The sequence below is a fragment of the Balearica regulorum genome, chromosome 13 (genome assembly GCF_011004875.1).
Source record: "Balearica regulorum gibbericeps isolate bBalReg1 chromosome 13, bBalReg1.pri, whole genome shotgun sequence".
NCBI classification, from domain to species: Eukaryota; Metazoa; Chordata; class Aves; order Gruiformes; family Gruidae; genus Balearica; species Balearica regulorum.
Genome location: NC_046196.1, coordinates 7,387,137 through 7,414,075, shown reverse-complemented (window position 1 = coordinate 7,414,075; position 26,939 = coordinate 7,387,137). Strand labels below are relative to the sequence as shown.

The following is a 26,939-nucleotide window of genomic DNA, read 5'->3' as shown; positions in this document are numbered from 1 at the left end:
CACAACTTCCAACAAAGTAAGCTAGTTAGAAGAAGACAAAGCATGAACAAAACTGTCCAGAACAGTAAGAGCAACCAGAGATCCATCATAGACTGTAAAAGGGATAAGACACAAGGGTCAGAAGAAGCTCATTTACATGTTACACCCATCTTTGAGGAGCTCAACAGCTTATTCTTAAAAAGCAGCCATGAATACCCTTCATCCTTTTCAAGGGGATCCAGTACAGAATTTACTGTTCTTACCAGTAGCAAGAGTCAAAAAAGAAATAATGCAGTGCATATACTTTGTTTGCCTTTTGGATATGATGGCGCATAACATTTTTCAGTTGCTGTATTATATCATAATTTTCCTCTTGACTTCAGCTGTCAACATGTCAGACTGTTCTGATCCCCTTTCAAGCTTTCATGACAAAAGCCCCCAAGAGATTAATTCTTTTCATTCATCAGTTTTCTACTTTAAAGTCTTCCGTGCCTTGAGGGAAGGAGAGTAAACACTAGAGGGTCAGTAGGGGGTTAAACATTCTTCGACCATATGAAACAAATGTGCAGGCCTACTAGTTGTCATAGGCTGGTAGTGGGGAAAATTGATTAGCAAATGAAAGAGACAAAATAGCTAACTAATTCTGCACATTTATTTGTGAAAGTTCAACACTTTAAGTTACATGCTTTCTCATAAAACACTTCCATGAACTTTTCTGGTTTTAACTGCTTTGATACACTTTCCACCACTGCTTTGATTTTCAGCTAAGTGATTTCCACTTATGTGAAAAATCTATCCATATGCAGAAGCAGCAGGTGTTTGTTACTATTTTCCAGGCCTTGACCTGCTGGATAATTTTCTTTTGACTTTCACAGCATAAATGCCTTAGAAGTCTAATGCTTCTTGCAGTGATTAGTACATGGAAGAAAAAAAGGAAGCAGGATCTGGGACTTCTTATGGTTAAAATGTTAAATTTTAGCAAACACATAAAAATATTCTAACATCATAAGCCTACCTTAAACTTCTCTGAAGGTTTGACTTTGTGTGTGAAAGGTTTCACACAGCTTCTTTGGGGAATGTAAACAAGCTACAGTAGCTCAGAACAAGAAAACTCAAGGGAATATCCTTTACTGGCATTGCATTAAGAGCATTTTCCTTTCCAGATGACTGCAAATGATAACAGTCTATATTTGGTTTGAACTCTTGTACCAACTGTATGGGTTTTTTCAAATTAGCAAGATTTAAGTCGTCTCTAAAAAGTGGTACCATTAGGGAGTCCAGCTTCATGCAGATTTCTGCTTGATTTCCATTGGACTCAGGTTTAGGTAAGATCATTGCTGTGATATAAAGAGTACTTGACTCTTCAAAGTCTTTCTTGAAACATACATGATCTTAGATATATGTTCAGTGCATGACAACTGAAGGTCCATTTCAAAATGGAATCTACTGAAAATGTTGAAATATACATAAATTAAGTTCAAAGTAAAACAAAAAAGTGAAAAAACAAAAGGCAGCAAACTGAAAATACAGATAATACAGCCTACATGCATCAACTTTATTCCCCCACAGTACCTACCCAAACAGTAACTCAGTATAAATACAGTTACATGCTTTTTATGCTGCTTAATACATTCTGCTAAGAACATGGAAAATACTGCCTTGACCCTTTTATAGTCATCTGGCATCACCTAAGTGATCTTGGAGTGTAAGCTCTTGTGAAAGCCAGTATCACTTTAGTTTTCAACTCACCTAAGGAGAGACATTTAAGGAATTTAAGCACTGGAAACTGTAGTTATGTAGGTAGTAAGATTCTCAAAATTGCCCAGGTTCCTAATTTTTACCATGAATTAGATATCATAGGTGGTTTTTAAAATCCTAGTAACTCTGTAACATCAATTTTCGGTGTCTTTAAAAGTTGGGCTTTCAAAATTGGGCCATTAAATATTTTTTTAAATGGTGTCTTCTGAATCTCTACGTCAAGACCTAAGCTGTTTGGTCTCTGCTTTGCCTGGAATGATAGTACATGTCACATCTGATTCCACCCTCCAAAGTCTTATCGTATCTAAAAGGAATGACATGTGGACAGGGAGACTCTGAATGCCTCACACGGAAGAACCCCCCTTTGTTAGGAAGGGATGGTTATCTGGCAGCTGCCTAGCAGCAGTATGAATGGGAGGCACACTTGGTACTGGGCATTACACTTTAGCACCTGTGGTTCCAGCAATAAGCACACGTCCTCTGCAGAACTGAGCTCTGTCTATAACTTATCCTGCCATAGATATAATCTGTGAGCTTTGCCCAGAGACTCCCATCTGAGCTGCATCTGCTCTGTTCCAAGCTGCTGTTAGCCGAATTTGTCTCCAGCTAGTTTTATAAAAGCCTTCATCTGTTATCACCATTTCCCTTTTGATGTATGTTTTGAGTAAGTAAGTAAGTAAGTAAGTGAACTGTTTCTGGTGTTTTGTGTGAACTTGCAAAACAAGAAATTCTTGAAGTAAACTGTGTAAACATTTAAAATACACATAACTGGAAAGACAATGTTTATAATAAATGCTGCACTAGCTATCTGTATGGCAAGGTGGATTTTTTTTGAATAAAAAGAATTTGTGATAATGACAATCACTTGGACACACTAGTTCAGTCTTTATATGGGAACCCACTCAAGAATACCAGGAAAAGATATTCTAAAAGAACAAAATAATGTGCCTGATTCTCATGTGCCAAATCCATAGATCCATCCAATTATTTTTTTTTCATAAGCATGCAGTGGAACTGAGAAGTATTAGAATAAGAATACAAGCATGGATACAAGCATAACTTAGTAGGGCAGTAAATGAAATAGAACAGTTAGAAGTTAAACTATGGTCTACAAACCAGATCAGCCCCACAATACAATTTGTCTGACCTTAGGCATGCTTGTTGCTGCCTTTTCTAACAGCACATTAGACATAAGAAGGAAGTAGCTTCCAGCCTTCTGACAGGGTCTAACAGCTCCTTCTCTATTTTGTAACCCAGCTGCAGGCAACCTCTATTATACAATGGACAACATAAATTCAAGCAACAGGCATAGGCATTTGCATGAGATGATTACATGCAATCAGGAATGCACCAATGTTATGAAGTCACTTGCTCACATGTGAGATGCACACCCTGCTGTGCAGCAGGAATGGGTCCTGGGTCACAACACTCAATGTTTCTATGTTGCCTATGTTGGTATGGAACACACTATATTCTCAAATAAAAAATAGAGTTCTGATGACTGACATCAGTAAAATATGTTTTTTGCTACTGCAGTCTTCAGCTGATACCGGTGCATAGCAGTGAGAGTGCTCCTGACTTGCCTAGCCTAAATATGCAGCATGAACATACTCTATGAGTATATGAAAGCAAAGCACTTTACCTAACATTTCCATATAATTAATATAATGTATCCTTGTTTTGATTTACACTCCAGTACTTTACTTTCACCTTTTCCTGCTGGTCCAGTTGATCAATAACAAGTACTATGTACTTCCATGGAGAGGGAAGTTGTACTTTGAGATGCTGCTGGAATTGCCTCACACTTCAAACGAAGAGGGGTAGTGAAATATGGCATCTCACACCAGGTTGAGGGACTTAAGAAAATAAATATCTCTAACCTCACAGTGGTTGTGCATTCCTGATAATTATTGTGAAGATGCCACAAGAATTCTTGTTTGTTTATTTGTTTCAACATTATTCCAGTTGAAAACTCCTTCGGCAACACCAGGCACAGTGAATTAGACTCAACCAAGGCTAAGCACAGCTCAGCCGTTGTGTGAATTTACATGTTCTGAAGTCATTTCAAACTCCCTACTATATTTGAATGTATACTTAATTGTAAGCAAATGAGTAGTTTCACACATTTCAAAGCTTAAATGTGTGCTGCACTGAGGTTTCATTTGTCAGGTGAATCCTGGTTTTATTTACAGAGAAGGAAGTGAGTATATAACTATGGTTACTTTGCACAAGGGAAGAAATCATCATAAAATTTTAAAGCCAGTGCACAACAGTAGCGGTATGATTTTCTAATCACTATCGTTTTAGAAATACATACGCTATATACCACTAAAAGCTAAATATAAACAAATACAATACACTGGTTTAACTGTCAGTAAAGAACATACAGGCATGTGGCAATGCCATAGGCATTCAATCCCCTAGGCAAGCAGAGCAAGCTCTATGGACAGCTTTGGTACGCTGTAGGTTTGGGGTTTTTTGGTACCATCTTGTGGATTGCAATTAAAACTACAGCACCACTCCTCAAGATGGCACAGCTTAATTATGTTTTTTCAGTATCCTGAACTCTCTGGATGTCCAAATAGTTTCTTGCAAGTCATGCGATAGGCAATAATTTATAAATAATGCTTTTAGGACTGAAGTATGATGCTCTCTTTCAATTAGAAGCTCACCAAAAATGGGCCAAAATGACTCTTCTCTGTCCTTAGCAAATCCTTAAAATTCCAAGAAAGTTCAACTCAGCTAAGTCTTTATCTGTGAGGAAGTCTGTTTTTCTTGAATTAAACTGCTCTGCCTGTGTATATCCATGTAAATCAGAAGCCCTGTGTACTCTCATGCACTTCAAACCTTAGAGGCTGTCAGATTATGTTTTTACTTATAGGGATTCCTGGACAGGAAAGAAAGATGGAGGCTCATTCCTTGGTTTGGAATAAATGATGAACTAACCATTGTCAAAAAACCTCCTGGCTCCTTCTGGGCAGAAAGGTTTGCAAGTGGATGTTTTAGTGTATTTTTAGATTCTGTTTGAACAGCTGACAAAGACAAAATAATTGACAACAGATGCAAAGTTAGAGAGGCAGAACTGAAAGACTCAGCATATGTCTGGAACCCTTCTTATGGGGAGTTGGAGGAGGATGGGCAAAATAGATACAGTTTGATCCCTAGGACTGAGTTTCACATGTATTTGATTGTTATATGATTCGACCTCAGACTACTTTTCTTTCCATTTAACATCATGTGGAGTGCTGGAACTGTGATATTTGGTTGTGGCTGAATAATCTTGGTTTCTTAAAAGGCTAAAATACAAAGTCTTGAATCAATGCTTTAAGAAAACCAGAGATTTTACACATATGGACACAAAGCATGTAAAGACTTTTTTTGGAATTTAAGAACAGGTCAGACTGAGTGACACAATCTATATCAAGCCACATCTCTTGTTATGAAGTGTACATGTAGAAGACACATTCAAGACAGATGGACTTCATTTACATGAGATGTTCAAATGAAAATACTGTGGTTACTTTTAGTCTTGGGAAATTCCTCTTATGCTGTAAGCATTCATAGAGGAATATTCATACAGTGATCTTCAGTTTTAATATATTTTCTGGCAGATCATAAATGAAATATATACTGCCTAAACATGTATAGGTTTCTAATAGCAGAAGAGCCTATACAGATTGCCTACAGCTGTCCTAACCACATGAAACAATTGAACAAGCTCCAGTAACCTTATTTTGCTGTAAATTCATTCATCAAATGTTAGATGTTAGGCCATAGATAAATAATGAACAGTTTGGCTGCATAACATTGTTTGTTGGTACCATTTTTACCCTCTACAGCAGTACAATCCTTCCTATAGGATGTATATGAGGAAATATCAAAGACTTTTTTTCTTGTGCTGCTATTGAATGTCACAAATGAAGATCACATTTGGAACAGATTGTTGAAGAAAATGCCTTTATGTGGATTGATTTTCCAATCTTCATTTAACCAAATTAGAAGATCTATCAATGCCCATCAGAGCAGATATTAGCAAGTATATTGTTTACCCATAGGAATTGACATTATCATACTTAACTGATAAGTTAACAGCTTGCTCTGTTTGGGACTGATTCTATGTAAGTTTAATCTATGCAAGAATTTTAACTGTCTTCATATAGAACTTTCTCAATTGCGTTAATTATTAGAGAAGTGATTACTGAGTCTCAGACTTGAAAACATTTCCAGCAATTCAACATTTCCAGAGTCTCAAGTCAAAACCAAGAACAAATTGACAGCCAAATTTATTCTGATGTAATTCAAATGGAGGATAAATCTGGCCTCAAGATTCCAGATCATGCTTTGTGCAAGTTTGGAAATGTCCCAACTTCTTTTTACTTACATTTCCTTATAATGTGAAGCAGGATGATGGGTGGCTATGAGTGCCACCTTTTTCACAAAGTCTTGGGAGCCATTCTTAATATTTGCCAAACATGTCACAGTCTTTCAGTGAAAGGTGGAATGAAATTCCATATTATTCTTGATTATTTTTCATACCAACTTCCACAGAGAACGTATAAGGCACAGAATGCACTGGTTTACCCTGAGTCTGATTTACCATTTTTTCACTAAGCTAATTCTACTGTTGTCAAGTTTCACACTAATTGAACATTCACACCAGTGTGAAATTGTTATAATAGAATAGGTTTCACCCGTGTTAAATTGTTATAATGGACTGGTGAAGTTACAGAAACAATGATATTGAAAAAATGCACAACTCAGAACAGCACCTATATATGCAGACCTTTGCATTTTTATGATTGTTTTACAAGTTTGAAATTAAAAATCAATGGGCAATCTTTCCTTATGTGATTTTGAGCCTGCTGTTATGTATATACGTATCTGATGAATGGTTAAAATTTTACCCTAGGATTGAGTCAATCAGAAAATTCTTCCCCTCAAATCCAGAATGATGCAAAATGATGCAAAATGATGCAAAATGATGCAAAAGATGCAAAATGAAAGTGGATTGCTGCAAGCACACAAAATACCAAAGCAGGCACTTGTAGTAGACTTACAGGACATTCTGATCATGTTTTCTAACTGTTGTAACAGTAAAGTCAGTTCACCATGTTGTATGTGTTTATAACTAACAGGAAAAAAGCTGGCTTGCTTTCAACCTTTTCTTAACCATTTTATCTATTTACAATATCCCAGTTCAAAACAGAAATGCACAGACCTCTTGCAGTATCCATAAATTCTAAATTATTTGTAGCCACAACGATTTGTAGCAAAAAGGGAGAGAAAAGGAGGGCCATTTCTAATCCATTTTTTTTCCTGCTCTATCTCCCACTCCGTAACTAAAATAAATAATTGGAATTCTCTTCATCTCTCCCATCGAGAAGTGTTTATCAGGTGCTCAGAAAGTACTAGGAAGCATTTTTCAAATGCTGCATCTCACTCACACATTTACATTACCCAGACTCAAGGTAACGATCAATATTGTAATTCATTAGCTAGGTTCATACAAAATTTTATTTTTTATCACCATCCTAAGATTTCCCCTATATAATTATCTATTTTGCCATACATAGGACTCAACCACATTACACAGCTATTCAAAAGTACAGGCAGTCAATTCCTTGTAATATTAATATTGACTACAGTAATCAGAATAGCCAGGGTGAGCCAGTCAGTTGAATTCAGATCTACATCAAAATCGAATTATAATCAGAGCTTTGCCAAACCAACTCCTCAGTCCCCCAGAAACACTCATTAAAGGATAAAGGACACTGAACAAATGACATGTGACAACACACTCATTTAAATACACTATAAAAGAAGAGGTGTCTCAAAAGTAGTCTGAACATTTTACTGGCTCAAGAGATTACCAATTTAGATATCAGTCATTACTGCCGAGAGAAAGTATTGCTACCTTTACAAAAAACAGCACAGCATACCGTTATTTACCGTCAGTTAGCGAAAAAAGCCTTGCTGTTAACTAGGTGATTACACTGGAATGCAGAAATGCCAGCTGACTTCGTAAATCCTAGGTAAGAACATTTGATCACAATAGGCTTGAAGTCTGATGAGTGTTATAAGGATCTGAAGTTCCTGACGCTTAATTTCCATCTCAGAATCCTTTGTAGCAAACACATAACCACCACAGGCCCAGCGCAGTCCCTTTTATAACTAACAGGAAGATTTTCATTGAAACCCATGGAAGTTTGACCAATCTAAGTACATTTCTGGATGTAATTGATTTTCTCTCTAGTCTATTCTATCTGTAAACTTGTAGAACACAACATTGCTTAGTCAGAGGATGTCTATGGTGGCACGAGGACTTGTAGTCAGATCTTCATGGCCCTACAACAGCACCATTCTGGTTTTCATTCATGTTGACAGGGCTGAACTGCTGTTTAGGAATTTACAAAAACTACCAGGTCTGTGTTTCTAGCCTCACAAGCCTAATAGATAACAAATTGACGATGTACAAAGCATTTAGGTTTGAAAAAAAATGCATTTTCAAAATAAAGAGATTTCAGATAGCTATTTAAAATTGTCTTCCAAAGAATTTCACAAGACCTTACTTTGTTTAAGGACAATCTTTTTTTAAGTTCTTCAGGGAACATATTTTCAAGCATCTTACAATGTAGCCCTTAGCATTATCCTAATCCATTAATGCACATAAAGATTAGAATGCTCTTTCAGATATCAGTACTAATAACTCATGCAGATGATAGCATAAATTGCATTAAAAAAATCACTAAAACCATCTTTTTTACAAGATGAATCAAACTCCTTATAACAAAGGGTTTGGAAGCCAGACCCTTAGTGAATTCCAAAATTCACTTAAACAGCATTTCAGTTATGAATGAGTCATTCAAACCAAATTGCAGATAGTCTTGAACTTTTTTGATTAGACACGTGCAAGTTCTGCTGTTATCACTGTGACTTCTATGGCGTTTTGACCAAACTGAGGTGGCAAAGAAAAAAAGAAACTCTTCAGATGTGATGTCATTAAAGATATATCATATATTCAATATACAGTGACAAAGCCATATGTCCATCAAAAAATGGAGGATTTGGCATGTAATAATTTCTCATCATATTGCCTTGGGGTAAAACCTTTGAGAATTCTTAAGTTGAAAAGAATTTAAGAACAGTCACAGGATGGAAGGTCTGGAAGAAGCAGAACTATGGAAACCTTCAACAACAGGAAACCTCCTGTCCTCAGCTTTCTGTGTAAACTCAGAATATGCAAAAGTCCATGACAAAAGTTGCCAGCTCTCTTTTATTGTACCATTAAATTAGGCTGACATTTAAAAATGTTTGCTTTTTTCAAAACATCCTTGTTATTCTTGAGCTCTTGATGTTTGTTGTTGCAAAAGGCAATTACCTGTCTCAGAGACAGCTTCAGAAATTAGTCCCATTCATGGCTGAAAACAGGCACTGAAGAGTGTAATCTCCTTCCTGGAATAAAGATGGCATAGCCAAAACGTGCAGAAGAGAAAAAGGACAAGTTTTGAGAAGGGAGATACTGGGTTTAAAGCTATGACTATGTCTCACTAGCATACAGTTCATTAAACATCTTGTGCAACGCCTTCCAACTGTTCTGAGCATCACCTGGCCTAAGGAGAGCATAGATTTAGTCTAAGAATCAAGAAGATAGCTGTTACTTAATGCCTGCTACTGCCCACTGCGAGAATGGAACCTGATCTGAAAGCTGAACATTATCCTAGGTACCCTTAGTGACAATATTCTTGATTAATTAGGCAGTAACTTTCCTCCAGAGGCTGTGGGCAAATGGGGTTACTGTTTAAAAAACCCCAAACAAACAACAAACCAAACCAAATCTGAAAAACTTACAGATAGAATGATACACTGTCATTGTTTGTATTAGCACTTAATTCAGGAAATTCCTTTGGCTCACTCTTCCTACATTCATGTTCTCACCATGCCACTAAATGTCCCTATGTCCCTAACAGCAAGACACTTACACTTTGGAGACAAGCGTCCCCACATTAGAACTGAAGTGGCTAGGCAGTACCAACCAAATATCTCTTGCGAAGTAAATAAAAAAAAGCTGAAAAGTGCTTTGAAGTCTGGGAATTAAAAACAGAAAAGGAAAGCAAATATATATGGGCTTTGTAATGCTTTGGCCCTCAAAGACTTTGAAAATCTGGAATACATCTTAGCATCACCTGTCATATGTAGAAAAGGTGTAGGACAGCCAGGGTTTACATTTGCCCTAGGCAGGAAAGTTATTGAAGTGATTATATTCCAAATATTATCATAACAAGGTATCTGAAATTAAAATTCTTTGTTAGTCAATCAATATTTATGAATATGAAAACTGGGTAAGATCCCATTCTACAATTTTCATGCATAGTAAACTGAAAAAGGCTTGACTCCTGCGATAGCATCTTCTAGCCACTAAAGTTCATAATTCAGGGGTTTGGTCTATTTTTTGAACTTTGAAGACTAGAAGTGGGAGGGTTGGGTGGGTTTTTTTTTTCATTTTCTCATCATTTGGTTGCAATTGCAGTGGTGAAAAAAATGTTGTGTTTTAGATATAGCTCTGTCACAGCATGTATCTGAGCCCGAAATACCACTTTTGTGGTGTGCACTGATGATTGCAACTGCTTAGAATAAGCCTCTGCTCATCAACTGAGTTTCACAAACAGACTATGTGTACTCCTAGTCATGCCCAGTGGTAAAGTAAAACTTGATAGCCTAAATCACTTTAGCTTATGAAGTCCTTAAATTTTGGTAACTTGATTGGTTGTGAACATCTATACATGTTCTATGTCTCATTTTCAAGTATGATGTCCTGCATTCAATTTTCAACAGCGGTTAGGCAGTTGGGGAGGCAAGTGGAAACCAAATGTGATTTTCAAATGCATGCAAGCAGATTGAATGTGTAATTAAAATAGAGCATAGCCACACTAAAAAAAATTTACCGTCTACATCTTAAAATGTCTGTAGCTGTCCCTATTCGGACATAGCCTCTTAGCCTAAATGAAAATGTTAGTCCCATCTAGCTGGACAAATACATGGTGAATGTGTCAGGGAAGAGTAAAAGCAGAACTGAGGATCAACCACAAACCAGTAGCGTTTTTCAAGTGTGAGGCTTGTTTTACTGCTGTACTTGTACTGAATGCATTACAGTTGCAGTCACTGAGGATAGACAAGCATAGAGAAGTCTGGGTAGCAAGAGAGAACCGAGTTAAAATTCATTTCAGATAAACCCCTACTTCTGTTATTTGGCAAAGAAAAAATTAATATGTACCTTATCCTGAACTCTTTGCTCTGGTAAGCAGTCTGCATTATGTAAACAGTCCTACTGAATTATCTATTAGCAAATGAAGTTATTTCTTTACCCACTTAACTGGTTTAGTATTGCCAAACAGGCCTACAGCTATTGCACCTTTGTTTGTATTGGTGAGATTTCTCTACTCAAAGAAGGCTTTAATTTCAGTTTGCTCGCCCACCTATGGTGTGCTGACCAATGCCCTTTGTTCCACATCTCGATTTTTAGTCATACTTTATGCGTTAATCTACCTCAAGAAATTCAGAAGGATCTCAAGGAAATCAGAAGTACAAAGATTTTTTTTTTTAGTTCTCCAAAGTTAGAACTAGACTTTGACACCAGGAATACTAACAAACTGCAGGAGTAGATTCATTGTGATCAATTTGCTTGTAAATAAACATACTGCTTAACAAGAGAAGATCTTGTTCCTCTCCTCTGAAAGTATGTCCCAACTGTTTCACACGACATGACTACTTCTCGTTTTTCTCATCATCTTACAGAGAGGCAATGCACACCCACAATACAACAATTCATTTCAGTAGTTTCTGTCTTTTTCAAAGCCTATGTACATATTGCTAGTTTAATATAGTAAGAAAGCAAATGAAAGATATGTGATTTAGAGTTGGGAGAGTATTTTATCATTCCGAGGTGCCAGAAATAAGGGGGCAAACAAGGGGGAAAAAAGGGGCACAACTAACAAAATATTACTGATTTTATTTTAAACTTATTCATATAAAAATTCTCCCCCCTCAAAATTGTTTTGCAGTCAACTGTAGTGAACACAAAAATCAAAGTAGATAGGAAATTGTAAAATCCTGACCTATTGCCCTTTGAGGAAAATGGGAATTAAGCCCTACAAGATTAAAGAAATAAAGGAAGGGGGGGAAAAAAAGTCCAAAATGTGTATTCCTGGACCTCCTGAAATCCAGAGGGCGCACTCCAGCAAAGAGAAACTCTTAATTCCTAAAGCACACTTTACCTCTGTATTGTTCTTCCTAAAAGCAAAGCAACAAGTCCACGGTTTCATGCACTACTCCACCATGTGCTTCACTCCTGCCCTGCACCGCACACTGGTAAAGCACTGTATGGAAAAAGAAAGCCAGAGTGTACTTCAGTCTTCACTTGCTTCATTCCTCTTCTGCTAATAGGCTCCTAGAGTCTACAGGAAGAGTAGGAATTTTACAGGAAGAGAAAGCCAGAATGGCAGACACAGACAGTGCAACTGCAGAAGACAATTAAGGAAGAATAATGGAATTGAGTGGTAGATGAATGTTATTAATTTTTTTTTTACCTTATAAAAAATATCCTATTAGTTCTGAATGAGGTCAAACACAGTTTGGGATGGAATACATATGACTGGCTTTCCTTTGTTTTCTGAGTGCAATAATTGTTAAAAGAGCTGAAATATTTTTTTCATAAAATGATTACGAGTTTTAAGAGGTGACATTTGAAAGAAGGATATAAATTATAAAGCAAACATCTAAACGCTTTCATAATGTTGAAATGGTTATTGTAAAAAATGTATTTGATATAATAGGAAGCATATGTTTCATTAGGCTGAATCCAGAGAAAATGTTCTCTACAGAACAACTGCATAATCATTCACATTGAATATACGCTATTCACCTCACAAAACATGTGCACTGTAGTCTTTTTCACACAACAAACACTCTGCTGTTGTAGAAAAAGGATCTTGGAGTCAGAAGTTTCTTAAAAGTTTCTGACTAAGAAAGGGAATCTGCTGTCTATAATTTGCAAAGATGCATACATGAAATATGATGAAATAAAACTGTATGCCAATGTTTCAAGGTACACATTTTGCATACTCAAACCTCACTTAAGCCACTGAATTCTTCTCCATTATTTGGATTTTTTGGCAGAAATGCCCAAACAAACTTACAATACAGACCTATGTTACTATGTCCAGTTAAGACTTAGATGATTAACTTTCAGAAGCTTACATACAGGCATCTGAAATCAATCCTCCCCCAATGAACTTTTTGGCATTTAAAGCTGTTGAGATAAATCCCATCTAAGGTAGTGCATTTTCAAAAACCTTGAATTACCTTAAGATCATTAGGAAAAAGACAGGAAGACATGAGAGAAAAATCATGCTCTGGCTTTTTTTTCTACATCTTTAAGTCCTAAAGGACCTTAAAGAACCAGAATAAAAAAACCTGGCTGAAGTCATATAGAAAGTCAAGGGTTCAGCTGAAACAAGAACATAAATCTTGGCACCCTAGCTCAGTGTCCTATGTATCAAACTGCATATCCTTCCAACTCATCCCTCATAAAAATGGAGACTTGAACTGAGGCAAGGATTACTTATTGTATTGTGCTCAATTTGTGCTACCCTTTGTAAAATGTATCCCCATTCCACTTCAGGCTGTTCCATATTCCATGGAATAAAAAGTAGTTCATTACTATGCAGTTGTGTTCATTAGTGAGGAAAAAGCAGCACTGAAAACATTCAGAAAAGTAAAACTGTAGGTCAGCCTGCCATTTGCAGTCTTGTGCCTGGGAAAACATTTCTCATGAAATTTGGACTTTTTAGTCCAAATAAGAGTTTGGACTCAAAATTAATGCAGTAAGAAAAAGTTGACTGTCAAAACTGATGGCAATGAACAATCACTGCCTTCCTTCTTTGATAGGAGTTATCAGAATTACAGTTCAAATCTCAGTTTCAGTCTGGGTTTGCCTTAAAGCATAGGTACTGACAAACACTGCTTCTACTATAATTCCTTGTGTGATGCATTGCTGAGCCAATATGAGTTGCACAAAAAAGACCTACTTTGGAGTCCCTATAGAGACTGATGCTGACAATGAGAATGGCTAGAGGTCTGCACCTTTGCTGATGTAAGTGCTATTTAGAACATCATGCTACATCATCTGAAATCACAGATTTTATGAAGTGACAGAATCACATTTATCATAGATTGTTAAAAAGTGAGGAGGTCTCAAACATAAAAATGCCATAAGGTACAATGCAGAAGATAATGTTTTAAAAGGAAAATACATGCATTTCATAGTAGGGCAGTTTCAATGAAACAGTCTGAAAAGCAGAAGAGAGTACAGTTAATCATCCAACCTGTACATATACAATGAACACAGAACAGAATGAAATGGCTCAATGCCAGTCAGCCTCGACATAAAACTATTTAAATCATCATAACTCTGCACTGTTTATAAATACGCACAGATAATTCCGCATCCACTAAAGTCAAGGGAAAGATTTTGCAGGTAGGTAGTGCAGGTAGCTAGTCTGCAGTGTTTTGCTGTCTATGAGTTATTTATTTATAGAAAAAAAAAGAGGGATAAGAGATTAAAGATCTCAAGTTCTGAGGGCCCAACAAAATAAATATATACTGGATTTACCTAAGTATGTCCTTTTATTTCTTATTACCTCCTCTCCCACTTTACCTAAATGGTCTAGTCCGTTCGCAGCTCAAGTTCACATTCATCTTCCCTTACTCCATTTGCCAGAGATATTTTCTGATCCTAATTCCCAAGACAGATTCCCCGACCCAATTCTTTTCTGCCCCCTTGATACTCTAATCATGCCTCCAAGAACTGAGTTCAGAATATATACAGTGTTCTATTCAGCCATCTTTCTCACCTGTGTGATTCTCAGCAAAACATAAGTCTTATATTTTACTGTGATATAATCTTACTGAACATCAGAGAAAGAAGTAACAAGACAGCTTGTGTGTCCACTGGTATGGAGCAAGGATACAAATGCTTATGAATGTTTGAAGCCATGCCCCATATCTTTTGACAACATGAGAAGTGTTCTGCAAATCACCAAGTATCCATATTTTAGCTCCTTTGTTATAGTGCAAATACTTTCTTCCATCTATTTTGCTTTCTTCCCATCTGAATAAATAAAATCGTACTATTTTTCTTGCATTTACATGATTCAGAAATGTGCATAATATATTAGTCCTCATACAGACAATAATTTAACCTAATTTTCGTCCTTCTGTCACTTAATAATGCACATATATCTGAAGTAGAAGCAATAAATTAGGGTGTTTCCACTGAATGATTTTGAACAGAATTTAGTCTCTAAGAGCTTTCACAAGATAGTTCCTCTAAAGTTGTCCTAAATTTTCAAAGCTATGGTTATTGGTTTATGAGTAAGAACTTCAGAATGTAGCTGTCATTAGAAATCCACCTTCATTAGACAGAGTCGTTCAATATATCCTTATAATTACTTTTGCAGCTGTTGTGTAAATTAAATAATAGCTCATAATAAACAAAAATTTACTCTGCCACCTGGATGGTAATCTTCAAAACATGCTTCTCGTTATCATTACAACTAATCTAGGCCAGGTCAGTGAAGTTAGAAGCATTAAAAATATTAGCAGTAACAGAAGATTCCCTGTTAATGGCTTTGTGAAATGAGACAGACACACTTTCTTGTTGATCCAAATGAGTGACAGTTCCAACAGTGGTAGCAATCAATCAAGTGAAAAACAGAGGGCTTATAAAGACCTTAATAAGTACATAGACCTGATGCTGTCTTCAAAAGTTGTACACTCACCCCAAAGACATTGCCAGCAGGTATTAATTGATGAGGGGAGGCTATAATTTAAGACTTGGTCTTATTTCTGAGCGTATTTCTGAGCAGTTTGAACTGCATTAGCATGCAGAGAATAGAAAGGATCCTAGATACTAACTGGAAGTACTCAGTACTTTTGAGGACTGGACATGAAACTACTGACCTAGCCCTTTTTCAAGCAGAATAGGTTTTCAAGTCAGAAACAGTTTAGACAGTTGGCCATGACTTTTTAGGGCCTGCATGACAAGCTCTGTAAGTGCATCTCCTACGTCAGAATTTTGGTGGGTTCTAGAAGAATGTATTGATTGTTCAAGAGAGATAAGCTCCTTGAAATCCCCGTAGCTGACATTCCTATGCACAGGTAAGTAACAACTGGCATTCCATCATTTACACATTGTCTTAAAGGACTGTCATCGAGCGCTCTGTTAGTGAGGGCACTCAAAGCAGCATGAAAGCCTCCATCCTGTCTGCCACAGGAAGCATTACCAAAGGTGTCCGGAGTTGAACATATGAGCTGCCTATGTTTAACTAAAAATATAAGTTATGATCACAAATGAGAGCCAAGCTATAATTTCAGTCCTCTGAAAGCGCAGATAGAACCTGGAGTGGCCATTTTCCAATGGGGTAAACAGGCCCTGCTCTAAGTAAAAACAGAGCAACCCTTCAAGTACAGGAACAAAATGTGATAGGCTTGCACAATTTGCTATTACTCTAGCATTACTCTGACCTACCATTTTACTACTCAATATTTTATTGTAAACCACCCCTGAGCCAAACCGAAAACCACACTGATTATTTTACATTAGAGAGTCTGCTTCATTAAAAAGCAGTAATGTGGGTAATCTGTTATTTTGTTAGAGATATTTTTACACTGAAAATGAACACTCCTGTAGTGGGAAGCAGTTTGTGGGCAGGAGTTAGGTGAGGGTGCTAAGTGCTACTGAAATACAGTCAGACTTGAGGAAAACTGCCACATCACATACCGAAACTAGGTCATCCTTTGTATTTGGAGTATGATCCACCCACAGCCAGACACTAGGAACGTTTTTTTCCATGAACAGCTGTCCGCTGAGAAAATAAAGGGAAAAGATGATCTGATACTCAGAATTAAAAGCAATTAAAACTGGGAGGAAGCAGGATAGGTGGGACATATGTGCTGAGTTTCTGAAAGACAGAAGGCAGAACTTCCAGGCTAAAAGGTATGTGCTGAGGTAAGTTTTCAGTCAATAGCTTCTTCAAGACATGGTTGCAGGCTGCAAAATTTTCCCAGAAAGAAGGCTACATCCTCGGGCAGTTAGCCAGCATTAAGCATATTGCTGCTGCTGCAGCCAAAGTACCACTGGCAGTGAGGTATCCATAAATTATGCAGTCCCGCATGAAACCTTTAAGTATGGGCTCTTCAAAACAGGCCCACTCTGATATACTCTTCCCACTTCTAACTCCATTTAGAAAGGCTACCTGCATTGGTCTCATGAGTAAGTTCTTTCTAAGAGAGCCCTCCAGAAGCTTCTCATAGAATCTGCCCCAACAAAGTATCTTCTCAGGGCTTTAAGATTCCTGCACATAAAGTTACATTCTAAATGTATGTAATGAGGATGAAATAGAAGTTCCATCCTAAAGAAACCAGAGTATAAGGGAAGAGTTCTGCACAATGGGATGCATTTCTATACTTATCTGTAAGACCTGAGAGATACCAAGAATACTGTAGTCTGAACTGCTTGCAGGGCTCAGCTCCACATGTTCTTTTTCCCACTGTGAAGCAACCAGAATGTAGACTTTCTACCAATGTCATAGGTCCTAAGGGTGAAAAATTCTAAGGTCTTTTTAAGAAAGACTTTGCATCAAATTATGTCCTGTATATTTGCCATTTGAAAGCACTGCAAAGTCAGACAGGATAGATAAGATCACCAGGGAAGGCATAGTCCGGTCAGCAGGTGAGCACTCTCTAGAGTAGAGGACTCGCCCAATTATTTCCTCCTGGGAGTACCAGCAAGGTTCTCACAAAGTCAATCTAATAGGAATTTCTTTAGGTAAATTGTGTGGACAGATAGAAAAATTTGACCTCAATCTCAAAGTCAAGACCACTCTTGCACAGCAATAAAATCATACTATTCATAAATTATTCTAGTTACATTGATTTCAATTTGTATCAGTCAAGAACCTAGCTTAGTGCTTTGAGCAATATCTGAGTGATTTCCTGTGTTAAGATAATGAGCAGGAAAATACAACAGAGTTGTTAATTTCCATGCATTGTAGAAACACAATAGCAGCACAATCATCAGACTAACAGACTGCCTCATGGAATTTCTTGCCACAGAATGCTGTGGGTGCTGGAAGATGGCAAAGGCTTGCAAGGGATTGAACAAATTCACTGCAGAAACATCTAATAAAGGGTTTTAAACACAAAGATGATCCTCTGGCTCAGAAAGTCCCTGAATAAAAAATAATTTTGGCCATTGATTATTCTGGGAATGTTATCACTATGCTTGTTTTGTTCTTCAGTATCTACCAGAAGCTATTATCTTAGGGATCTTATTAATGCTTATAAATATCTAAAGGGTGGATGTCTAGAGGAAGGGGCCAGACTCTTCTCTATGGTGCCCAGAGATAGGACAAGGGGCAATAGGCACAAACTGGAACAGAGGAAGTTCCATCTGCATATGAGGAAAAACTTCTTCACTTTGAGGGTGACCGAGCACTGCAACAGGCTGTGCAGAGAAGTTGTGGAGTCTCCTTCTCTGGGCATATTCAAAACTGACCTGGACGCAACGTGCTCTAAGTGATCCTGCTCTAGCTGGGGGGGTTGGACTAGATGATCTCAAGAGGTCCCTTCCAACCCCTACCAATCTGTGAATCTTTCGGTTGTTGCTGTTTTAATTTGAAACAATGAGTAAAAAAAACATTTAGAAGTGAAAATTCTGATCATATCTGTGACACTTTCACTATGAACTAGAGAAACTTTGTGAAATGACAGAACAAAAGTTCATTGGGAGACTAAGGAGGTGAAAAGCACAGGATAGCCATTTAATGGCTTGGTCCAGAGCAGAGCTGACAGGCTTGCTCAACTCAAAGATACTTATGGGTCCCTAGCTCTTGAAGATGCTGAAATTGTTTTAAGTTCACTGAGATGGTGTGCAGGCCTGGGAAGAGATGCTACCTGACTGACCCCCTTCCCAGCATAATGGTTTAGAAATTAAGTCAACAGGCTTGGACTTCTATATATAAATAGGTAAAATCATGAAATTTAGTCCTATAGAGGACAAGAGCAAATGAAGCCTAGTGGGGTTTTGGTCTGACCTGATCTGAGCCCACCACGCCACCATACAGATAAGCTTGCTTTTCTTTTTCTTTTTTTCTTTTTCTTTTTCTTTTCCCTATTTAAATCTGATGTTTGGAATTAAAGGAATATAGGGACAGTCTTGATTTATGCCATTCCTCTGATGCTTCCTCCAAAGCTCAGCAGCACTTCTCTAGAAAACCATGAAATTAAAATAAAGCCATGAAATTAAAATAAAAATTACAGGGGAAATTGATACCATGTCTCAGTTGAACAGTACATGTTTGTGTACTGGTTTTATATGGTATTCAATACTTAATGATATAAAATAATGGTTGGGAAATATGTTTCCAGAACCCAACAAAGTGAAACAATAGTTTGGGTTTGGATTGAGCATTTGGCATGGCAAAGATTACACTGATTTTCATTGCTATGAGGTCTGCTTTGATGTAGGGTTTTTTTACTAGAAAGTAATTTATACAAATTTACTTTGTATTACATCATCCTTTGTATCATGTCCCTTTCCAAAGGCAGCTGATAGTCACTGATCCATATAATGCTAAAACAGGCTATGTGTTACAGATCTTTTGCTCAATTTAAATACTACTGCAGATCTGGAGCTACCTTAACTGTTCTCAGGCAACTTGCTCCCTCTTATCTCCCCCTACTGAACCTTCTAAGAGGTCTAAGAAAACACCAAGGAACAACACTTAAACCAGCTTGTGGCCTATTACTACTTTTCCTTATTTGGAAAATTTGCAGGAGGAAATTTTTTATTGTTTTTCTCGTATTTTAAAAAGAGTCCATTCTGTAGTCAGTTCTTTAAACATCAGGAATAATGCTTTTTCCTATCATTGTGTAAAAGTGCAACTATTTTGAAGGATTCTGAGCAAGCTTCCACCCTGTGCCCCTATCTTATTCAAGGCATACCATTTATTATTTTTATTCAGTTCACTGAATGGAAATGTGAGGCAATTAAACCTAACTCAGTCTTGAATCTAATTAAAGGGTTTACTTAAATCAAACTATTTGAATAAATAGCTAAGTAAAATGTGCTAGTTACAAGCAGAAAATCAGCAATAAATTGTTACCATAGAATGATACACGTGATACCACATGTTTTCTCATGGCTATCTAAGACAACCACTGGCAGTTTCCAATTTTCAGAGGTTGATGTGGTTCGGAGCTCACAGCATCAACTCCTTAAATTTTGCTATCATGATGGAACATTTTAATACAGCTTCAATTCTCTTCCTGAACATGGCAAACAATATACTGTGCTAACAACTGCATTCATTCAGAGGACTAGTTAATAGACTTCAAAGAGCAATGAATTTTAAGAATAACGCTGCAGCCTTCTTTTGGAGACTTGCAACTTTTGAATGAGTTGTGCTCAGCATCTCATCTACGTTATGTTAGGGGCACCTCATCATGCATGATGATAAAGTTAAGCCATAAGATGTATTCCTCTACAGACAGGTTTTTATCTCTCACCAACAAGCAAAAATTTAGAAACTAGAGAAAAAATGAAGTCTCAGGAAAACATGCATTTGGGTCCAGACCTGGGTTTCTTTATGTCAATTGCCAACTGAAAAAAAAAATCAGTGACTCACTAACACTTTGAGAGGTTTCCCTTAAAGTTGCACAGATGTTCTTATCTGACTAAATAGAAAGGGCTGTTGAAAGGATGCAGTTTGCTTCTGAACTACCTTTCAAAATTCCTCATTTTGGAATCAGCAAAGGCTGAAAGGTTAGAACTGTAATGAGAAATTAGACTATATTTGAGACACATCTCGTTCACGGCAACGTTTCCAAGAGCAGAAACATCTTGCTGCCTCTGATAAATGAAAGGTAACCTCCTCCCCCATAAGCAAAGAGGACACTAAAAGGAGGCAAACGTTGATTTACTGCAAAGGAAATGTCTGCGAAAACACAACTTTCTCTTCTTATTTTCCTGAGTAGTTAAACCTTTCTTTTTGATTTCTCTAATCTAGCTTCTAATACAGTAGATGGAAAATATTTCACATTATTCAAGTCATAAACCACTAGTTCAGGTGGATTTGATTACCAATTGCAGGAGGTGGCACATTTCCAACATGCTACCAAGTGAACTTACATGCTTGTTATTCATGAATTCTTCACCTTGTGGAATTTTATAATTTGATTTATGGACTATTTGGGTTTATAGCTTTTAGACTTATGTTCAGGTTTGTTTAGGTTTTGCCTTTTGTACTTTGGCCGCTATTTATAAAATCAGAGCTCTGAGTAGGATTTTGGTAGCATACCTGCACTCTAACAAGGTTGGGGCACACACTTTTCACTTGCAACTTTGAAATGCTATGCTTTTTTCCAGCAAACATGCCGAGGAACAGGCAATGAAAAACCAGATGCTACATGAAGACTTTTCCCAATAAACCCATAGCTGCGGAACAAACAAACCTCAAAGAGAAAAAAACACCACTGACACCAAACAGTCTGAAAAATGTCACCCTGAATCCTCTGGTTTCTTGGTAAAATCAGTTCTTAAAAAGCTTCACAAAGTGAATGTCAGACCCTTAGATACACCAAATAATTAGTGATGGGATACACTTTAAAAGAATCACTATATGATTTAGATCAGTCAAACCCTGGAAAGTCTGTGGCTTAGAGTAAACCAGAACAGATTTCACTGAATTCATCGCATTTTCTCAGATTTACTCGGTCTGAGGTTTAGCCCTTTTGTTTATTCAGACATCTTGATGGTTTCCATGTCCCTCATATCTCTCTCTCCTCTTTCATGCCAAACCAGAATTGTCTCTGCTCTCCTGACCCTGTCATTCCAGTCCTGTGACTCCCAGCTGGTTCAGAGTGAGACCATTTCAGGTGTCATCCAGCAAGCATAATTCCTTTTCCCACCACCTCAGAAACTAAGGTAAGATGTGATTTTGCTGGCTAACACACATGCACAAAAACTAAACATTGCACAGAGAGAATTCTTATTACTGGTAATAACTTTTTGGTTGTTATGAGTATGTTGATGTTAGAATGCTTCATTCCCTGACTTAAACAGGCAGCAGTGAAAGTGTCTGTGTGTACGTGTGTGTGTGATAGGATGTGGGAATGCAGGTATTTCTGCTGCAAAACCAGAATAAAGCATTTTATCATAGTCTGAAAACAGCAACTCCAGTTGATATGCAAAGAGCAGAATAGTAGTCATTCATGACAGAATATTTTCCCAGTGGGAGGACATAGTTACACATACCACATGCCCTAAGTTGGATAGCAGGTACGTTCTGTTATCTGCAGAGCTGAAGTGTTCAGAAAACACTTCTACACAATATATACTGTTCTCACAGCCCAAGTCCCAGTGTGCTGTATTGCTAGAGAGAACAGTTGATGCCCTGCTCCCAGCTGACTCAGCAAGCTGAGAGTGAACTTTGTGCTGAAATGACTGCAGTACTCCCTATTTGGGTTGGCAGGGAGCAAGACTGGTCTGCAGTTGAGTCTGCCTGCATTTCTGTGATATTTTTGCATGAATTCCACTTTGTGTTTCTTCTCTAAATGGTAGAATGAAGACTCAGCATAAGCTTGTCTCCTCTAGCATTGTTTATTCTGGGGAAAAAAGGATTCTGTTCCCATACTATCTGCACAGATGTAGGCATGAGGATGATTTGTCTCATAGAACCGCTATGACCCACTTTTAAACTCAGTCATTAGGCACAAGGATAACCATATAGTCAATGTTGATATACTGTCATTCACAATGACGTCTAATTTTGATGTTGTCAGTGCTAATACACTGAATATCCAGAATGCTATTGATACTGCTCAAAGCACAAATGCTTGCTATTGTGATCTGACATTCACATGGACTGGTGAAGCTTCAATTCTGCTGAAATCAAGTAGTCGTCACTGATTTCAGCAGAACCAGATTTTTATGCATAACGATGGTAGTTCTTATTATCCTAACATAGACACTTTATTTGCTGTAGAAGATAAAACCATTTAGTTAAAATGAAGCTGAACACATATTACTATGCTGCAGATAAAAGTAAGACCTCTCCCTATAAAAAACTCTGTTTTTCATCCCTGAAGCCAACGTTGACATTAGAGATTTTCATCCCATTATAGTGGCTTGGCTGCTCACCATCTGCTACAATACTATGGTTAAGTACTCAAGAGCTCCTACACTCCAGGGAAGAAAACACTTCCAACAGAGACATTTTTATCCCATTACTCTTCTTTCAAATATGACTTGAACATTTTATGCAGACAATACAATGACCTTTGGGGCATAGAGGCCAGCATAAATGCTGAGCTACAAGACCAGTCTGTAGTTAATTTTATTGGAAGAATGATAAAATTGTATTGTTTTACATAAATTATGGCAATGAGTTACTCAGTGGTGGAATCTACAGACTAGACATCTTGTACTGGGGCTTGTCACACAGCCAGCAAAAGCATTACCATCTATTTAACCAGACTTCATTTTCAACGTTATTTTCAGGATCATTTTTCCACTGTGCTAATTAACTGCATTCACAGTTATAGCACTATAAAATACTGCTTAATTTATATTGCTTAATTTTCTTCTTCTCTAAGCATTCCAAACAAGAAAAAAATTAGTATGTGTACAAAGGAGCTTTCATACTTTTTCCTGATACTTTGACAATTAATTTCTTGCTTTTGAGTTGTATCCAATGCAGTACTTTTATCATTAGTTGCCTGCATTATGACGTAAGATCACCTTACATTAAGATCATCTACTCACTAGCCAAAGACAGTCCCTATCCTGAGAAGTTCCCTATCTTCCGAGAGGAGGGAAAAGAGCCTTCCCACAAAATGAATAGACAAAATTTTCAGAGGTAGTCACAGGAAATCAGAGTCTAGCACACACATACCTTTAAGAACCTAACCTTGAATTAGTAAGCCCAACTTCCACAGTGCACATGAGAAGATAAATTTAGAAATATCACTTTTGTATCAGTTGACCCAAGAGCCATCAGCCTAGTCTCCCTAGTTTTGATCACTATCTCTTCTGTATCTGTTCATATTGGGTATTAGTAAGCTGGCAATTACTCATTTTGATTTCAATGTGTTAGTTTGTTGCTGGACTTCTGAAGCAGTACAAGAGGAAAGAAAATAAGACATTGTCTTCCTGCCTGACAATGGGAAGTTGGTTCTAAATTTGTGTCTGCACCTTGAGCAATGCAGAGGGTACAGTTTAGGTATGTAGAGAAGGAACAGAACAAACTGGGAAAAGAATAGAAATTTCACTGTATGCTGAAAAGCTGAGCTAGCTGGGCCCATCGGGAAAAGCAAACATTCAAAAGTTGATCAAGAAATTCTTGCTTCCTTTTGCTTTTGGAACAAGAGAAGAACCTGATCTGCCTTTGGCACATATCTAACACGGTAACGTCTCAATAGTGCAGTCATAGATTGCTCCTCAGACAGGATTTTCAATCTATTTTATAAGAGCAGATATTGAGTCCATGTATACACATTGTTACACAGGCAGACTAACTCCTTATTCAAGGAGGAGACATATTAAGAAAACTGTAGCTATCTGTGGTGTCAGCTAAATTATGATATTTGAACGTGGCCCAAAGTTATCACTAACTATGACTAAGAGGGATTAGGTCAGTCCCTGTATTACAGTACAGGTTTGTCAGTGACAATCTGTAGCACTTGGAGTCTTCTCTTTAGATAGCAATAAGGCAGTTTATCCAGAGATGTTCAATAAAACACAGAAATTAATATCTATGCACAAAACCTGAGAATCAGATATATGAGTCAAAAAGAAAGAAAAACCTTTTATTACCTTCAAATAAGCACTGAAGAAAACCATAGAAAATTAATAAAAAATTAATGTCATACAATGTGACAAGTTACATTTAGAACTCAAAGAAAAATTGGTCACCATATAAATTATGTGTTGGATATTGTCGTGGGTTTGCCCTAGCTGGCCGCTAAGCACCATGTGGCCACTCACTGACCCCTCCCTCCCAGGTGGGATGGAGAGGAGAATTGGCAGAAAAAGTTAAAATTTGTGGGTTGAGATAAGGACAATTGACTAGGACAGCAAAGGAAGAGGAAAATAACAACAACAATATTTATAGAAGAATATACAAAGTGGGCGATACACAATGCAATTTGCTCACCCCCAGAATTCAATGCCCAGCCTGCCCTGTTCCTCCTCCTCAGCCAGCCCCCTTTATATACTGAGCATGACGTCATATGGTATGGAACACCTCTTTGGCTAGTTTGGGTCAGCTGTCCTGGCTGCGTCCCCACCTAGCTTCGTGTGAAAATTACTCTATTCCAGCTGAAAAGCAGGATAGATACTCTCTTTTATTCCTCATCCTTAGATACCAGATTTGAAATTCTCTTTTGCATATATTATCTCAAATTTCTCAGGAGGTGCTATGCAAAGTTTCTCTTATAGGACTATTTCAATTTTGAAGTTTGCACTGTTCTGATAAGTCACAGGAGCCACTGCAAACCTGCCTACCTCCCAGCCACCCAGCTGAAATAATTTCTTTAATTAGACATTTTTCCTATATGGCTGTGTCTCTGAACTGGCAAAACAACAAATGGAAAGGGATTTTGTGTACGTTTCTGTACTCTGGGTCTGAGCTAGTAAGAGCCCTCAGAAGCGGGGATACACAGTGTGGAGACTCTCTAAGAAGGCTGCATGTAGCCTATTTCTAACTGGGTCACTGCTAAACTGCACCAAAACTGAACTAACTGCACAGAGTTCCTGGGGAATCTCTGCACTGAGATCTCAGATCTCACAATACCTGCATGATGTCTGTTTTCCATTACCTGACCTATCCCAGTTCCCCATTATCATACACTTCACTGCACATATATGACAGATTACTCCATCACACAAATAAAAATGGAAAAGTAATTCCCTCAAAATTCTTCTCAAAGGTTGTTGGGCACAGATGCAGGATGTAAAAATTCATATAAAAGACTGTCATATCCCAAGCTCACAGTCTACAGCAGGGAAAAATCTAAGTTAATGAAAGATTAAGTTGGTCTTTTTCATATTCTTTCTGAATAATGACAAAAGAAAAAGAATCATAGGAATATAAATGACATCTCTGACAATGCTTGGGAGGTATGTAGTTCACTAGATACGTGAAAGATATATATGCTTTCTGTTAACTTTGTGATGATGGGCTGTCTGAACATGCCTACAGTAAGAATAATTGTTCTACTGCTCTTTCAGCATACACGGGGACAAGGATACAAACCAGCTGCCCTGTTCTACATCATGCCATTGATCTTCTCACTTCCTCTGAAGATACATAGCTGTGGAAGCATTTGATGGAAATAAATTAGATTCTTGTTACCCAATTCAAAGGCTCTGTGCTAAACCTGAATGGTTAATGCCATATGTGAGTTTTTGGAAATTACTATCTCCTCTATGGTTTGAACAGATTTTGAGTGATCTCGTAACTCTCTTGCTAGAGTAAATAAAACTTCTTTTTTCTCTTCTGTTCCAGTCTTTCAGATACCTCTTTCAAACATGCACAGGTGTTATGTAAAAAACTATCAAAGGTGGGTCCTATTTGTGGGTTTCTCTTCTGGTTAACTCTAAGCATGCCTTTTCTGGGCTGCTTGAAAGAGAAAACCTCCTGCCTGTGTCAGGGCCCTGTGTGCAGCAATAGCCCTTACTGACCATGGCCAGTCTCACCTGGGGCCTCCACCAACACCCTGTGGCCATGGGCCCAGTGGCTCCATTTAAGCTCAGGTCTGGGCTTTCAGTTCTTGTCTGAGCTGTATCATATGTGTACCTGTCTCCAGCTCAGCTGGATCTGTTTTGTTGCTGTGGACTTGCCTAGTAGTCACTGCATTGACTTCCCAGCTTGACCCTGGACCTGCTGCATCACCACGACCTGGTGATCTGGACTCCTGGTTGACCCCAGCTGCATCCCCAGGCCTGTCTTGTTCACCTCAGTCACATACTGTGGAATTAAGCCTTGGCTGTGAGGCCCCTGCCCTGCCTGCTCTGTTACCGTGCTTGGCTCCTTGTCCTTTAGGCGGCAGTTTTCCCTTGCTGCTCCCCGGCAGCCTATTCCTCA

At 37.8% G+C, this 26,939-nt stretch overlaps 1 protein-coding gene and 1 long non-coding RNA gene across 2 annotated transcripts in view; one reads left to right on the top strand and one right to left on the bottom strand.

The window, feature by feature from the left end:
- Nucleotides 1–26,939, bottom strand: part of ADAMTS18 (ADAM metallopeptidase with thrombospondin type 1 motif 18) — a 195,343-nt gene that overhangs the window by 147,979 nt on the left and 20,425 nt on the right. The gene's annotated exons all lie outside the window — the stretch shown is intronic.
- Nucleotides 16,693–26,173, top strand: LOC142603680 (uncharacterized). Its single transcript, XR_012837574.1, has 3 exons — nt 16,693–16,801; nt 21,656–21,778; nt 26,084–26,173. It is a non-coding gene; the product is annotated as an uncharacterized LOC142603680 (long non-coding RNA).